The sequence below is a fragment of the Apium graveolens genome, chromosome 4, assembly GCF_009905375.1.
Source record: "Apium graveolens cultivar Ventura chromosome 4, ASM990537v1, whole genome shotgun sequence".
NCBI lineage: Eukaryota > Viridiplantae > Streptophyta > Magnoliopsida > Apiales > Apiaceae > Apium > Apium graveolens.
Genome location: NC_133650.1, coordinates 48,498,048 through 48,515,593, shown reverse-complemented (window position 1 = coordinate 48,515,593; position 17,546 = coordinate 48,498,048).

Below are 17,546 nucleotides of genomic sequence, written 5' to 3'. Positions count from 1 at the left end.
TACTAAATGTTAATGCCATGATAACATGCAAATTGTACCAAATAATTTTATGTGAAAACTGCATGTTGAACTACTGATTATGCTTACATGTTCTGTTATTAGTTAAACTTGTTTTAACTAATAGGTTCTGTCAGTAGTTGATAAGTCCTGATAGTCATAATTAAAATACTGATAATGATCAAAACTTGATTGATTGTTATACTTCATTGATTATTTTGAACGTGTTCGAAATAAATTGTTAAGCAGTATCTTTAATTATATAGTGAGATAGTGGAATATCTTTTAATTGCTTAAATGGGTTAGCTACTGATGCAAGATCTTGTAATACTTGAGTATTTACATTAGGAATAGGAATCTGAAGAGAAAGATTACTTTTTGTTTACTAGATACGCGTAATCACGTATTTTCATTATGGTCAATTATTACATGGATAATCAAAGAGTCCCTTTAGTTTCTAAACTTCTTTTCTATAAATACAACCCTACACTTTCAAAACTTCTCACTATCTTTTTCCATAAACAATTCATCTTCTCAAATCTTTTGTTCAAAACTTCATCCTTGCTCATCAACAATGGTTCAACCCCAGTTTTACACATGCAACGGTGGATGCTATCTACCGATCTTTAATCCTAGTGATGAAAAGATGTACTTTGATCCCTACGAACTTAAGGTTCGTATTAGTGGTAAAGTCTACCACCCAACTAAAGTTCCAAATTCAGTCTATGATCATCTCTCCTGGGATGATCAGTTGGAACTAAATTTCTTTACCGGAGAAGTTCTTCTTAAAGAAGAACTTTATGCTGAACTGGCGGAACGTGCTTGTCAAGCAGCTCTTGAGCTACAAGAGAATATCATCTCTCTTGCAGACACAATGAGTAGGATTTACCATCGCATGATGATGATGGCGGAGCAAGCAGCAAAGAGGCAGAAGAAGTCTGAGTAGTTAGATTGTATTAGGATTTTATGTTTAAAATTCTATAGAATCTTGTACTCTATTTCTTCTTAGTGAATGAAAATCTTTAAGACTCTTTGTTATCTTATGTGACTACTTGTTCACTTTCTTGTGTGTGTGCTTGAATGCTTTTAAATGTTATATCCAAATCAGTACTACATGCTAAACTTCAAATGTTTTAAATAGTGCATGTGAATAAACTAATCTTTATTTAAGTTCATGTTATCACTGCAGTACAGATTGAGCACACTACATGAGGTAACTGTTGTTAAACAATAAATTTATGAAAGATTTAATTCTTAGTCAATTAGGATTATTATATTTGAGTGTTACATTCTATTCAAAATCTTTGAAACTTTCTTTTTCTCATTAAGAAAGTTGTTCACACTCATTTCTTAAACCTTACACATCTTAAATCTTAAATTTCTTCTCACAACTGAAACACTTGAATTCTTTTCTCAAATGTTGCCAAAAATCAAGTGACATAATTCTTGAATTGTGCTCACCACTCAGAAACAATATTTAGTTGGTTAGAGACTACTTGCTGAGGTAGATCTTAATGATACTAACAGAGACACATAGATTTCATTAGTTTTTACTGAAGACTCTGTGATAGCTTTCAATAAACACATTAAAGTGTTAGTTCATTACAAGAAGAATAAGGTTTGAGATCATGGTACATGACGGTAACCTGATCAAATCCTCTCCAATTCAAATGGAGGTTCTCATTATTAATGAACAACAACTGTCATAACCACAGTTTCAACTGTGAGCTAATTTGTGTATTCATAAGGTATAAATACTGTTATTACTCTATCAGCATTTATTCTAAATACTGATCTAGTTCTTTCAGAATTTATTATATTTTTCGTGATATAAATCCCGTTGGCATGATTACTCCTGGACCTTATTTAAGGACTACCTCTAGTTGTATGACCACATATCACCTTCTTTAGTCACATCTTATTTCTGTAGAACAATCTTTCTGAGCCTTTTTCTGTGAGATGTGTGGAATGATTGAGAGAAAAACAGAATTTAAGAGAGGAAGAATCCTTCCTAGAAAAAGAAGAGGTAAATGAGAGATACGATTTAGTAATCCTTGTGAGGAAGCTCTGACTATTAAAAGTCATGAGATGTGTGGTGTGAGGAGTAGTGAGACTACTTTAAAAGAATAGAGAGATTAAGTTTTATTTTCTATATGTTCATCGTTGCTCAGAGTACTAAAGAAACAGATGTTGAACAACAGTCTGTTGAACATCAAGAACACTCTGATGTATTAAGGGCTATTAATCTCCCTACAAGTCTAAGTATTGACACTTTCTTGCAGTCCATACATTCTAATATTCCACCACATGAGACCATCCATGTTTTGTTTGAATACAGTCCATTTATTATACTTTTCCATCACCTGAGGAAATCCCTGTTGTTGCTGAAGATGTAGTAGCACAATAGTCCATCCATAAAGTTTCATCTATTTTAGAATCACCACAGCATGTTACTGAAACTGAGGTTCTGGAAGTTAATCTTGAAGCTCCAATTCATTTATCTATAATACTTAAAGATGTGGAGTTAACCGCTGAAGATGTGGAAGCTTCTGAAGCTACTCGATCACATATTGCATAAATTTCTATTTCTATTCTACATGCTGAAGCTGGTGATGAAGTTTAACAATTAGTGCAAAATCCAGTTGGTGTTGAAGAATCTAATAATGGTGAATAAGCTAATGTTTCTAATGCTATTATAGATCCTAAGGATGATCTTTTCTTCCCTGAAGATATGCCTATGCATGTGAGACAACAGAAATTGAAAGAGTTAGATGCTAAGAAGAAGCAGGATTGTTCTGATAATCTCTGGAATGCTCATTGGAAACATAATACTATCCTATTTCCAGAACACAAGTTGTTGTACATCTTGGAAATAGCAGAAGAGAAGATTACAAATCCTGATATGTTGAATCATCTGAAAGCATCAACTTTAGTTGTCAGATCCTTACACACAACTCATGAAGCAACTACTATTTAAATCAATCAGATTAATGAATTTTTGATTGCTTCAAAACTGACTACTCATCAGGAAATTCAGAAACAAATTTCACCAATAGTTGTGAGGCATGTGACGGCCTCAACCCCGAGGTCCAGAGTTGACGTCACCAACAACAATAATAATAAACATAGCATAATCCAAATCCTTAATAAAATATAACCCCGACCCCTTTACCAAGACCTTTTCCAGGTTTAAGTATTATTTAGGTTACAACTAATACAAACCAACTTACAACAAGCCATACTGACGCAACTAACTTAATACATCAACTCAATAGACCATCTTTGGTCCAACACAACTACCTCAGAGGAGCCTGACACGGAAGGAGCTGGAACTCTGCCTTGACTACCATATTAGAGTCTCCTAGGCATCTACAATACATATATAAAACATTTCACAAGGGTGAGCAATCAATTGCCTAGCAGTACCACTATATGAATAACAAGTAAAATGATTTAAAGTAAAGCAGGTATAGGAACAAGATTCATAACTCGGTAGAAACAAGTAAACATTCATAAACTGGATATTCAAAACTAGCATGCTTTCAACAAAATAGACATAGTAGTGTGTTGTGTACAAATACCATAGTTTAATTCTAGCAGGCCATTTTGATTTCCAAATCCACTGTATAAATCACTTGTCCCGTTACGGGAACCACAAAGCCAAATTAGATACGTACAGATATGTGAAGACAGCTGATCAAGCTATCAACACAAGACGACTCCAACTGCCATCCCATTTACCTGTTCCGGAACTCAGAGACTAGCTAGGTCTCTGACCTGTTGGACTAATGGTTATATAGTACGCGCAACCGAATTAGCCTCTTACGCCACCTCAATAGGCCCCCTGGCCCCAATGTATCCCATATCTGATCGTTTTATCCAGTTTTCAAAACGCTTGCACCTATCTCATTTCAAAATTATTCATTTTAACAACACACATATAAAATCGAGTTCACAAATCATTTCATTCGAGATAGGTACCTTTCGAAGTTACTTTTCCCCAAAACAGATTTAAAATAATGATTTATAACTACAGGGGATACGTAACTTAAAATGCTTATGTTCCTTTACGAGATTAAAACATTAGCTATTCATACGTATTGAACCATAAAAGAATGGTCAGGGGTACTTGCCTTGTAGAGCTTTACAACTAATACCGATTGACCTTGGACTAACTTGGACGCTCGGCTTTATTGCCTTACTAGTAGTCTATCCTGGATACGACTTCAATACTCAGGTCCTTTGCTTGGAACCTCGCTGAGCTGGTCAACTGATGACTAGGCTATCTTTGGTCCGATGTAAATTCTCGGTTTTCTGACTAAACCTACAGGAGTTGAAATACTCTAGGTTAGACGTCTAGGTATGCTTGACATATCCTCAATAACAAATTTACCCATTCGATATCAAATTCTGATTCGTACGTATGTGTATTATTATAATATATACAACAATTAGGGTTCACGTACTCAAAACTCGACTCGATAATCATTCTCGGAAAAACACATATACTTGTCGCTTTAGAAAAAAGGTTGTCAGTTATATTTTACAAAATATTTTATTTATAATTATATAGCTATATACATTCGACTGGTTTCCTTTATTTATAATTACAGGATACATTCCCAAAAATCGGGCAGCGTTTCCTTTATTTATCGGACTACCTGTCGAACACAATCGACGTCAAAACACAACAATAACCAATCAATCAGGCAATTCAACCAACAGTCACATTTCTCAATCCAAATTGTGTGCCCAACTTCGATTTGAAATAACTAATTGTCGTAACGGAAAAATAATAATTTTACATACTAAATGTTATTTATATCGTTTTAGGACTCAGAATCGCATCATCACAGTCCACCGTCCGCTCATCGAAATTCATCGCGGACGGCGGTAAAATTCGGAGGTACACGAGTTGGGTTTCCAATTACAGATTTCACCGATTATTTACTAATTATTCTCGCACAAAATATTAATTCACTTCACGAATATTACTCCAATATTTTCTGCAGAGAATCCGCAAATAAAATAAAATAATAAAAAAATTGCAATTGAAGTCACAAAACCACTATAACGCAAACAGGAACCAAAACACGGCGCAGGATACACACGCGCCACCTCCCTCACCGGAAAACGAGGAGGGGCGGCGACGGAGAAACTAAAAATGCAACAAAGCAGCAGACACACGAGTGTATTCATACAACATACACACGCGACTACAGCCACGGACCACTCCACCACTGCCTTGTTGGAAACTGAGGAAGGGCGGCCGAAACAGCGCAATCGTCGAAAAAAACAAGAACAGTGGCAACGATGTATTATCGGAAAGCAAACGGCAGCAGGATGGAACATGGATATAGAGAGATAGCAAGGAAATGAAAAGAAGGAGAAATTAAAGGGTGAAATTGAGAGTACAGGAGAGATTACCCCATCGCCCTCTAAGACTTTCGATCCAGCCGAGAGAGAGAAAAATAACAGGATAAGTATATATATACTTATCTACTTACATGTAATTTATTTATTTATTCCCTGCATCCTGATTTTCTTTTGAACCCAAATTTACCTAGCATTTTTTATTTTAAAGAACAAATGTGCGAATGAAAACGATCTGAAAAATTACCAAACATATTTTAAAATTCTCAGGATAACTAAAAACTAGTAAAATAATTTTTTCATAATTTTAAAACTATTTTTGAAACGCAACTCGGACCCACATTTAATGATTAACGAACCGAGCTGCACTTAAAACAAATTCAGAAAATTACGAAAATAGTCTTAAAATGTTATAAATATCCCAGAGTTTATAAGACATCAATTTCGAAATTTTAAAATAATTTTTGAAGCGCAATTTATATCCGCTTTTTAATAATTAACGAATCAACGTGTGGGTAAAATTAATCCCAAAAACTTCCAAAATAATTTTAAAATTCTCAGAATATTCCAAACTTCAGGAAACATAAGTTTCATAATTTTTGAAGAATTCTGGAATTAAATACGGATTTACAAATAAATGCAATCAGAAGAGCATACATGGGTAAATAATTGATGGAATATTAATTTCTAAATTTTATAAAATCCTAAAAATAATTATTGTAATTAAAAAATCATAAAAACAATTTTAGAGATATTCCAAATATTTATACAAATAAATTTGTATTATATCCACTTTTAAAAGTGAAAACAATTCTGTACAACTCAATATTTAATTACGCGAACAACCCGGTACACGATAAATCACACATAGATAATAATATAACACACATAGCAGATAGAAGCTATACACATATTTTATTTATTTAATAACTCCATAATCATGTATTTAAATAATACAAAAATACGCGAGTCGTTACATCCTTCCCCTATAAAAACTTATGTCCTCGGAATCTGACCTAACTAAGCAAGTGAGGATATTTATCAAGCATATCTGACTCTAACTCCCAAGTGGACTCTTCCACTCGAGGATTCCTCCAAAATATATTCGTTACAAGAATAGATTTATTCCTGAGGTCTCGTTTCTACAATCTAAAATCTAGATTGGTTCGCACATAATGTCCTGACTCCAGTCGGGAATATAGTTCTTCGACACAAAGACTTAGAACACACTAGAAATATGCTGCAGTTGTAGTAACAGCCAGCTTGCAGACAACTTTACCGATTTTCTCAATATCTTAAACGATCTGATATTCCTAGGGCTTAGCTTACTATTACGTCCAAACTCACTATAGATATAACCTCATTCCTATGGATGCACTCTTAATGATCATTTCACGCAAAATAAATTCGGATGAGATCCCCTTGGCTCCTAATCAATGACTTGGTTCGAATCAAGAACATATCACTTTAACATTGACACGTAGAACATATTATAAAATTTGCTTTAACTGCAACGGCAATACCATGAGCAACTTTATCGATCTTCCTCGATACCTCGAACGGGTACATATATTTAGGACTCAACTCGTCGCTTCTAATCGAACCTAACCAATCTGTTTCAGGGTGAAACTTTTCTCAATACCCTTGATCCTTTTTATATATCCATATTATCTTGATGCAAATTTGCCTTCTTTCTTTGTCTATCCCGAGCTGCTTCAACATTTTTTTCCAAATCAACCTCACTACGTACTCGGTGAGCTGAATTAACTCAGAACCTAACAACATTTCTACTCCCACTTTCTCTCACTAGTGTGGGGACCCACACTTATGTTCATACAAGGCTTCGCCAAGTAGCATTCCCGTACTAGCATAATAACTATTAGCATAGGAAAATTTAATCAATGGTAGGTGATTACCTCAGTTTCCTTTTAAACCCAAAATATATATTCTCAACATATCTTATATTGTCTGAATTGTCCTTTCACCTTAACCCTTCGTCTATGGATAATTGATGGTACTCACTTTCAACTTAATTTCCAAACATTCGAGCACTTCTTACTCACCTTCAGGTATTTGAACTTCACATTCCACTCTTTCCAATTCTTTTATTAATTCCTCAGTGGTCTTGATTACATCCAATCCTTTCTTTCTACACAAGGCATATATTACCATACCGTCTTTGATTAGGTAATTGTTAATGGATTAATCGGAATCTTTTGTTAACCTCGGCCAAAATTTCATACTTGAAAAAAGAACATATAGTTGCTTTCTTTCTAATCTTCAGAGGAAAATCCTTGGGGATTCCACACAGACTTTCTTATTCTTTGAATAGTTGAGGATGTTATCAATAAATACAATTTGCTTATCCAAGTACTCCTTATACACCATGTTCCTTAATTCCTTATAGACAACTGATACACTTGTTATTTCACATAATATCACCAGAACTTGCAATGCTTATAACTCATTTTAATCGCAATCGTTGACATGTCCTCAGGTCGGATCTTAAGTTAATCCTCGAGAAATAACAAACTCCTTGAATTAGGTCTCGTAAGTAATCAATTTTTTATAGGGGTTTACTTATTCTTATTCGTCGTTTTGTTAAACTCCTGATAATCAGTACACAATCTCATAATTTCATCTATCTTTTCGACAACATCACGGGTGCACCCCAAGGAACTATATCCGGTAATATCTGGTAGGCTCACTTTCCTTTCCAATAACTTTTTACAATTATCGAACTAACTATTTTATTCCACTGGCCTACAGCTTAATTATTTTCTTCTTCGTATTTTTACTCATGGTGGTTCTACCTTATATCCTTAGCTTATTACTCCTTTTCTCATATGATTGGAAGAACTTCTTATATTGCTTCTGCATCCAGAAACTTACCTTCCTATTGGCTTCTATACACTTTACACTTTGCTTCTCCCAAAACCACTCCTTGCCATACTACAGGACAACCAACTCAATCCTAAAATCACATCAAACTCTTCTAGCTTGAGGGGTGTCGGATCAACTGCACTACGTCCAACTTCTAAATGCTTGATCTATTGGTCCTTTTGAAACATCTACCTTTAGCTGTGCTGGATGTTGGCCCTTGAGATGAAGTATCTTGAGTAACTATTCTACAGCTCCTTGCAATATGCCTAACTTTTCCACAATTGTAACACTTAACTCCTGGATTTTCTGGATTGCATTCTGATGCATAACGACCCTTATGACCACATTTGAAGCATTGCACATTCTTTTTTCATAAACCACTGTGTCTCCTGTCACAGGACTTGCAATCCACTACTGACTTGACTGACTGAGCTGGAGTAAAAGCAACTAATATAGTATCAGACTTAGTCTGGAAGAAACTCTGTCTCCTGAATCTTTTACTTCTGTTTTGGCTAACCCAATTTTTGAAATTCTTGACTGGATTCTCCTTGGTCTGCCTTGTCCATAACACCTTCAGACTCCCTTTTCTTATCACTCTCTTCCTTAACAGCCAACTTCTGGTCACTTTCCATTACCAGGGTGGCCTGAACCACAGAGGAGTATGTCTTGAGTTGTAATGCCACAACTCATCTGCGAATCTCAGGCTTCAACCCTTGTTGAAACATCCTTGCTTTCTGAATCTCCGTACTTACATACCCAGGAACTAATCGGGCCAATTCTCTAAACTTGGCCTTATACTCCTATACACTTATTTCACATTGTTTCAGTTCTAGAAACTAGACTTTAAATAGATTCAATAGATTCCTTAAACCATCGGGAAAATACTTCTCCAAGAATAATTCTGTAAATCTTGTCCAAGAAACAGGGCCTTCTCCTTCAAACGCTCGAGTGGATTCCCACCAATAATTTGCCTTATTCTTAAGAAAGTAACTCGCATAATCGGTCTTAAGATCATCACTTACTTGCATGAGGGTAAATGCCTTTTCCATTTCCTTAAGCCAATTTTTGGCAACAACAGAATCCAATTCACCCTTAAACTCTGGGGGCTTAACAGACTTAAAACTAGTAATTTGGTTTAGCTTTCCTTGTTGGTGTTGTTGCTGCTGAATCTGTTGGATTAACTACAACTGTTGTTGCTGCTGCTAGCGCAACAAGTCTAGAATTTCGTTTATAACCGGACCCTCCGCTAAACTGCTATTATTTTCTTTAGACTGGGTAGCTTTCTTGGGTGGCATTTTCCTGAAATTTAACAGGAAATTGATTTAAAACATAACGAGGATGTGTAACAAAATTATCACCGTTCAAACGGGGCACCTGTGTCACGAAAATGCTGCCCTATCAAAGCACCCATGCCCTGATTCTCAGGATCCATTTATAAAAGATATCTAGATTAACAATACTAGCAACAATAGCAACAGTAATAGTAGCAGAATCAACAACAATATAGAAAACCGGAATATAAAGGTACTAAACATTATAACATGACCTATCAATTTAACAACAACTGAGCAACCTTCCAGCACCATTAAAAATACAACACTAACAAATTCCATATATCGCAAAGCTAGACGGGTTATACTAGGCATCACCCAAAAAGGTAAAATGGTAAGTCAAGTTAAACTTAAAAATCACAGACTTTGCTAACGTACTAATCTGAGTTTCAATCAACCATCCTTCCCAAGGCGACTTCTTATCTCCTGCACTTGACCCATTTCTCACGAAGTTACTTTTCTAAAACTGCAACCTTCAACATCGAATTATGAATCCTCTCTACCATTTTCATTTCGGAAGTAACAACTCGATGTAAAACTTCTATTCCTCCAGACAGTCAACTTTTGTTTACTTTCAATAACCAGGACTGTCTAATTGCACAAGCTACTGACAGTTCACTGCCTCAGGTCATCAAATGAAATGTCAAAGTCAAGAAATCAAGGGTACAAGGAGGGAAAGTAAAGAAGATATAAATACGACTGAGAGCAACCATATCAGTATATAAGATGGCCAGTCTTAGTACCGCATAGTGTACAACACATAATTTGGCGGCGTCCCACCAGACCCTCTGTCACACAAACAAACAATCAAATCATATGCATTGTCTCCCCTCAATCAACTGATTGAATCACCGAGGAAGGAAACAATGTTTAAATAAGAATTTACAAATAAAGAGGGAGAAAATCTGATTTTTAAGGGAATCGACAGAATTCTAAGTTGCTTACTCCGAGATCTCAACTTTCTCACAGGAAAAGTAAGCAACCTATAGGGTAAGAAACAATGACTCTGGAAACAAAATATGTTTCAAGAAAAAGGTATAAGGGTTCAAAGATACAAACCACATGACTGATCCACATTCACTTATGATCCTTGGTTGTCTTAGCAGGCGCTGACTATAATCATAATATCCGAAGTCACCGAGGTCACACACTCGGTCTGAAAACATTCATTGACATAGAAAATGCGATATTTAGAAATAACGTTGGCGTCTCTTCAACAGAAACATCAAATGTCCGCTCAGAAGCTAAATTCTCTCAATCAGACTCATTTTCTTGAAAGGAAAGCTATAAATCTCTATCAGACCTTACCAGTAGTACGTATACGAAGGAGACATACTCCAAGCTAGGGCAGTTCCAGCCAATCCTCAACAGGTGTCAGGGTTTCACCTCAGAAACCCTCGACTGGAGTCTTAGACTCGCTCCTCTGACTGAGTTGCTGACTCTCGACTTTATACATACCTTTCTACACTCTTTTGACTCTAATCCTAACCTAAATCAGGGACTCAAACCTGTAGCTCTGATACCAACTGTGACGGCCTCAACCCCGGGGTCCAGAGTTGACGTCACCAACAATAATAATAATAAATATAGCATAATCCAAATCCTTAATAAAATATAACCATGACCCCTTTACCAAGACCTTTTCCAGGTTTAAGTATGATTTAGGTTACAACTAATACAAACCAACTTACAACAAGCCATACTGACGCAACTAACTTAATACAGCAACTCAATAGACCATCTTTGGTCCAAAACAACTATCTCAGAGGAGCCTGACACGGAAGGAGCCGGAACTCTGCCTTGACCACCACATAAGAGTCTCATAGGCATCTACAATACATATATAAAACATTCCGCAAGGGTGAGCAATCAATTTCTCAGCAGTACCTCTATATGAATAACAAGTAAAATGATTTAAAGTAAAGCAGTTATAGGAACATAATTCATAACTCGGTAGAAACAAGTAAACATTCATAAACTGGATATTCAACCGACATCACCCATTTTTAAGTTTTTATAACCCGAAACTTTTCCGAAAACTCCTTCCTAACCTAATTGCAATATTCCGAGCATTTTCCATGTTTTGACTTTTTCGATCAGGCATACGGTTTGTCCTGTACGGATCCCGGCGTAATTTTTTCGATACATTATTCGTTTCGGTAAATCAATAAAACTCGTATTTTTGATAAACAGGATTTTTTTAATAAACTATTACAATTATCACCTCGTAATACGTGCAACTAGGTGCTGAGACCAAGACCGCAGTACGTACTGATTTGGATAATTTTCCCGAAAACCGGTACCATTTGGATCAGTTTTTAATAAATAAACATACCATTTTGTATTTGGAATGATCCAACGGGATACTAATTTTCCGTAATTATAAATAGCTTTTACCGTATTTTATTTTGTACCAGAAATCATTTACAAACAGTATTTATAGAGTTTTTACAGAAAAAATACTATAAATATATTTCGTTCTTCGTAATCAAACACAAATTCGGAGGCGTTATCGATATCCGATTGTGGCGTACATATACTCAAAATGAAGCTACTGAAATCTAGAATCCAAATCTTTCATCCGTTTCACTGCAGATTTCAAAGGTATTTTCTGATTTAATTATTTATATTCGAATTTCTTGATAATTAAATTATGAATTTTTGTTCGAGATATTGTTTGAATGATTTGATGATTGTATTTTGTAGAGCTTGTTTTCCTGATCATTTTGGTATATTATACTCTTGATTTGGAGTTCAATAACATGTTTAATTTTGGGTTTGATTCTCGGAATTAGAAACTAGGGTTTATAGTTCGTTTGAATATTCTTGATTGAATTTGGGGGTTCCTTATTTCGGGATTGTTAGATGTTCTAGAGGGGTGGGTTGTGTTCCTTATGAAATTTGCAATCGATTCGTATAAGTATTGCAAATCGACGAGGCCTGTAGAGAAGGGAGTTGTGATTTGAAGTTTTTGCCGGTTTTTAATCGAGCTCGCCGGAGTTCATATCGATTTTGGCCGGAGTTTGTCCCAGAGCTATTGTTCGTAGTTGGTTTGTGTATGTCTGTGTTCCTATACCGATTTAAAATCGTTTTACATTAAAATCCCTGAAAACGAAATTGTTTTGAACCCCAATCGAGGTCACCGGAATCCGGGAAGGGGTCACCGGATTTTGAGTTCGTTCGGCGGTTCATCCCGACCCGGCGACCCGGTTTCCTGACCCGTTTTTTTAATTAAAAACCCGGTTTTGATCCAAATTAATCCTAAACCAAAGTTGTTTTTAGCATTTTTACAAATTAGTACCTGAAAATTTCCAGAACTTTCAGGAATTTAATTTCTGTTTAAAATCTTTTAAAAATTGGATTTCTTTTATAAAATCATTTTAAAAATTGTTTTTAATTTCCAAAAATTCCGAAAATGATTATTTTAATTCTAAAATTCATTTTTAATTCAAAAATAAATCCAAATTATTTATTTAATTAATTTTAATTAATAATTAATTAACTGATTGGTTAATTAATTTAAATATTAATTGATTAATTACTTTAATTATTTATTAATTGATTTTAATTAATTTTTTAATTTGATTTAATTATTTAAAAATGATTTAAAAATTCTGAAAAATAGTTTCGAGCTTTAAAATATTATTTTAAATTGTTTTCAAGGCTCGATAATTATTATAAAATTATTTTAAAGCCAGATCTAGCCAACCGAACCTTGTTTGTTGCTTTAAAATTGATCCAACGACCCGTTTTAATTCTGAAAAATGTTTTAAAAATCATATTAAATACCTGAAAGCTTGTTTATGACCCGATACTCCTTTATAAATGATATATCATTGATTGTTTGACGTGTTATATGCTATATGTGACTTGTTGTTTGACTGTCGATCTATATGTTCGGTGTTTACTTGTTTATTGTGTAACTTTCAATTCGGTAATCAGATTTGGATGAAATGAAGGGTAGATAGAAGTGTATACCGAATAGAATCGTATGAGTTGAGTATTGATAAATACTTATATTATGTGAGCAGAAGAGGCAAGGCGTAGGAAAGGAAAACAGATAGCCGGGGAGTAAGACAGTTGTGATTGGAAGTTAGTACAGTATAACAAGCTAGTACCAGGCAAGTGTCCTGAACTTTCTCGAGATATATTGTAGATTATTGATAGTCATATATTGCAAGTGCTTTGAAGCACTGAACCCTAAACCTTGATTCCAGTTGTTGATCTTTGAGCCATAAACCTTATTCTTTTTGAACCATTGCTTGCTGTATACCCGAATACGAATCACAGATATAGGATACTACTCCACAAATAGATACAAACTAAATGCCAAACACTGAATCAAATTGCTTACATATTCAAACCATTGTACCTTATGCTTTGAAAGACCAAATCCTTGTAACCTTGAAATGTTGATTCCTTTGTTATCCAATTCTTTCATTACCTAACATCCATTCTTTGAAATTGACATATTGATCCTTTGTGAAAATTGAAACCATTTCATTGTTGAATATCCAATATTGCTTATGATTTTGTTTATTTCTTTACATTGTTTATTCTGTTATTATGTTAGAATTGGATTATTTTATAAAATTGTGGACCAGATTCGTGGTCAGACCAGATTGGTGGTCAAGTTAGGCCGATGTGTGCCTTGCATCCAGTAATTAGAGCAGAGCTGTGTGCCTTGCTCGGGGTTAGTGCGTGACTGATCAGCAGCCTAACCTTGGTTTTAAAAATAAAAATATAATATCCAATTCTAAATCATTAATCATTGTTCACTTGATTTCATAACCCTCTTCACTTGATGATCATTATTTTCAGTCTTGTCATTGTGACTTGCTGAGCTAGTTAGCTCATTTGTGCGATGTTGTTTATGTTCCTTTCAAGTTAAGAAGGAACCAGTTGGTAGCGAGGATCCCCAATCCATTGCAAGAGCTAGGGGTCTAGGTTGATCGAGTTAAACTAGCTGGAAGCTTTTGATATAGTTAAAGTTTGTAAAAGTTTGTATTAATGTTTAGTATTCAGATTTGAGTTTGAATAGTTAGGATTTGTACGTTTGTAATATAAGTGTGTGGGGGGGGGATTGTGTGCATACTTTAACCTGTTGTGGTCCGTGGTAGTTGGTAAGTAGGTGCACTGCATATTATTATTATCTTTATTATTGTTATAAGCAGGTTATAAATAAGGTGTGTATGTGTGTGGACCCCAAACATCTGACCCGGGTTTGGAGGGTGCCACAGGTTTGGTATCAGAGCTACACGTTATAAGTCACTGACACAAGCCTAGGTTGACGGGAATGGGTAGAGTGTTAGGAATAGAAGTAAGAAATAGAAAGATAGAGCGTCGAGAAGTTAAGTGTGATGGTGTAACAGGTATTAGTATAATTCGTGTCGTGGTTCGAGATTCTTATATTGCGATATGATTTCAGATAGCAGCGATGGTCGATTCTTTCATCCCCATATCAGCTGATCACTTAGAGCCCTCAGTTGGAGTACCATCTTCAGATCCACGTCCTGTTGTTCCACCCGTGTTGGCTATTTTACCTCCACCTGTGTTACAGCCCGTACCACTGCAGGCTATTCCACCTCCAGGCATGAGGCCACCTATCAGAGGACCTCCACCAGCTGATTCAAATTCCACTGGGCATTCAGTTGCGGGTACCCCATTCCAATCTTATTGGAGCGTGATTCCTTATTGGCACAGATCCGAGAGCTGCAGCATATTATTAGGACTACATATATTGATCGTGGTGTGAGGGAGCTTTGAGAGGAGATCCACGTGATACACAGGATTCTTGAGGCTAGGCTACATGGAGCTACATTACCTGGTCGAGGCCCTGATGCACTTATGGGATAGGCTAGTGAGGTGATGGAAGACTTTGAGAGGCTGGGAGGATCAAAGTTTCCTTGGAGTTAGATCCAGAGATGGAGATGCCGATCGGTGCTGTTGTGGTTGTGTAGTATGTATCAATAGACTTTTGGGTTGTATTTATAGAATAGATCTGCTGACTAGTGAGTAGGTTTGTTATACCCTTTTGCTTTTCTTTTGAAGCGTCTTTACGCTTGTACTACCAAAAACTTTTGGTCTATATATATCAGTACCTTTTCCTTTCTAGCATTGTCATTTACTTTACTGCACATTTTTTACTTTACCTTATTTATTGCACCAGTTATACCCCTGTGATACCATGTACCCTGTTCCCTTAACTGTTTATATTATGTAAAGAAGCATGTAATTTACTTAGATCAACTGTTACAACTATTTCCAAAAAGAGATATTTCTATTTTACAAAACTTTTCTTTTATGCAAAGGATTTGATTTAAAAGCTAAATAAGTTGTTTGATTCTTTACACAAAATGCCTCCCAGAAGAAATACCCGCACCAACACCCAGAATGAAGAGACCAACAACAACAATAACAAACAAGATGATATTAACCAGAATGCAAACCCAGGAACCATAGACCCAGCAATAGCCCAGATTCTTCAAATCTTGGCCCAACAAACAGTTCACCTGACACAACAACAACAAAGACAGACTAATCCCCAGGTAACTTTCAAAACTTTCCAGGTGGTAAACCCACCAGAATTCAAGGGTTCCCTAGATCCGATTGAAGCCAATGTTTGGATAAAGGAAATAGAGAGGTCGTTTGATTTAGTTAAAGTGAAGGAAGAACAGAAGGTTGAATTTGCAAGTTATTATTTGAAGAATGAGGCCACCTATTGGTGGAAGACTGTGAAGACATTGGAAGGTACATATGTTATTACTTGGGAGAGGTTTAAGGAATTATTTTTAGAAAAATATTTTCTCCAGTTTGTTCAGGATCAAATGGAGCTGAAGTTTCTAGAATTAAAACAAGGAAATATGTCGGTAGCTGGTTATGAGAGTAAGTTTGAGGAACTGTCAAGGTATGTGCCGTCATATGTAGATACTGACAGGAAGAAGGCTAAGAGATTCGAGCAAGGTCTGAAGCCATGGATCAGAGGGAAGGTAGCCATCTTTGAATTGGATACCTATGCAGGAATTATACAAAAGGCCATGATTGCAGAGACAGACAGCGAGATGTCACAGAAGGAAAAGGAAAGTAAGAAAAGAAAGTTTGAAGGGAATGAAGGTCCGTCACAACCAGGAAAGTTTCCAAATTTAAAGAAGGGCAGATTTCAGCCGGGGAGAAATTTTAATGTCAACAAACAGAATGTAGGCGATATAGGTCAAGGCAACCGTCCCGTCAACGTGAATCAGCCGAATCAGTTGAGGCTAATTTTTCCAGATTGTCAACATGGAGGAGTCTATAACAAGTTGAATGTGGTTTGTTTTAAGTGTAATCAAAAAGGGCACTATTCAAGGGAGTGCCGCAATCAGCCAACGAGAGAGCCAGCAAACAAGGATCAGCCTATCCGGAATCCAGCAGTTAAGGTTCTAGCTAATGGATTTACGTGCTTTAATTGTGGAAAGCCAGGACATATAGCCAGGTATTGCAAGACACCAGCCCCAGTCAGTAATGCATTGAGAATTATGGGATCTACCCCAGCGGTGAATGAGATTCCAAGGGCTAGAGTTTTCGATATTTCTCTGAAGGATGCTATCCAGGATACCGATGTTGTGGCAAGTACGCTTAATGTGAATTCTTTATATGCCAAAGTGTTGATAGATTCGGGAGCAACTCGATCATTTATTTCTCAAGATTTTGTTAGTAAGTTAAATTGTCCAATTGAGTATTTAAATAAAATAATGACTGAGAATTAGCAAATCAAGAATGTATATCTGTTAATTAAGTTTCTGGGAATTGTGAGATTGAGATTTCTGGTAATAAGTTTTGTGTAGATTTGATACCATTTAAGTTAGGAGAATTTGACGTTATCTTAGGAATGAATTGGTTATCTAAGCACGATGCCCAGATAGATTGTCGAAATAAGAAGGTAATGGTGAAGACGCCAGACGAAAGGATAGTCACATTTAAGGG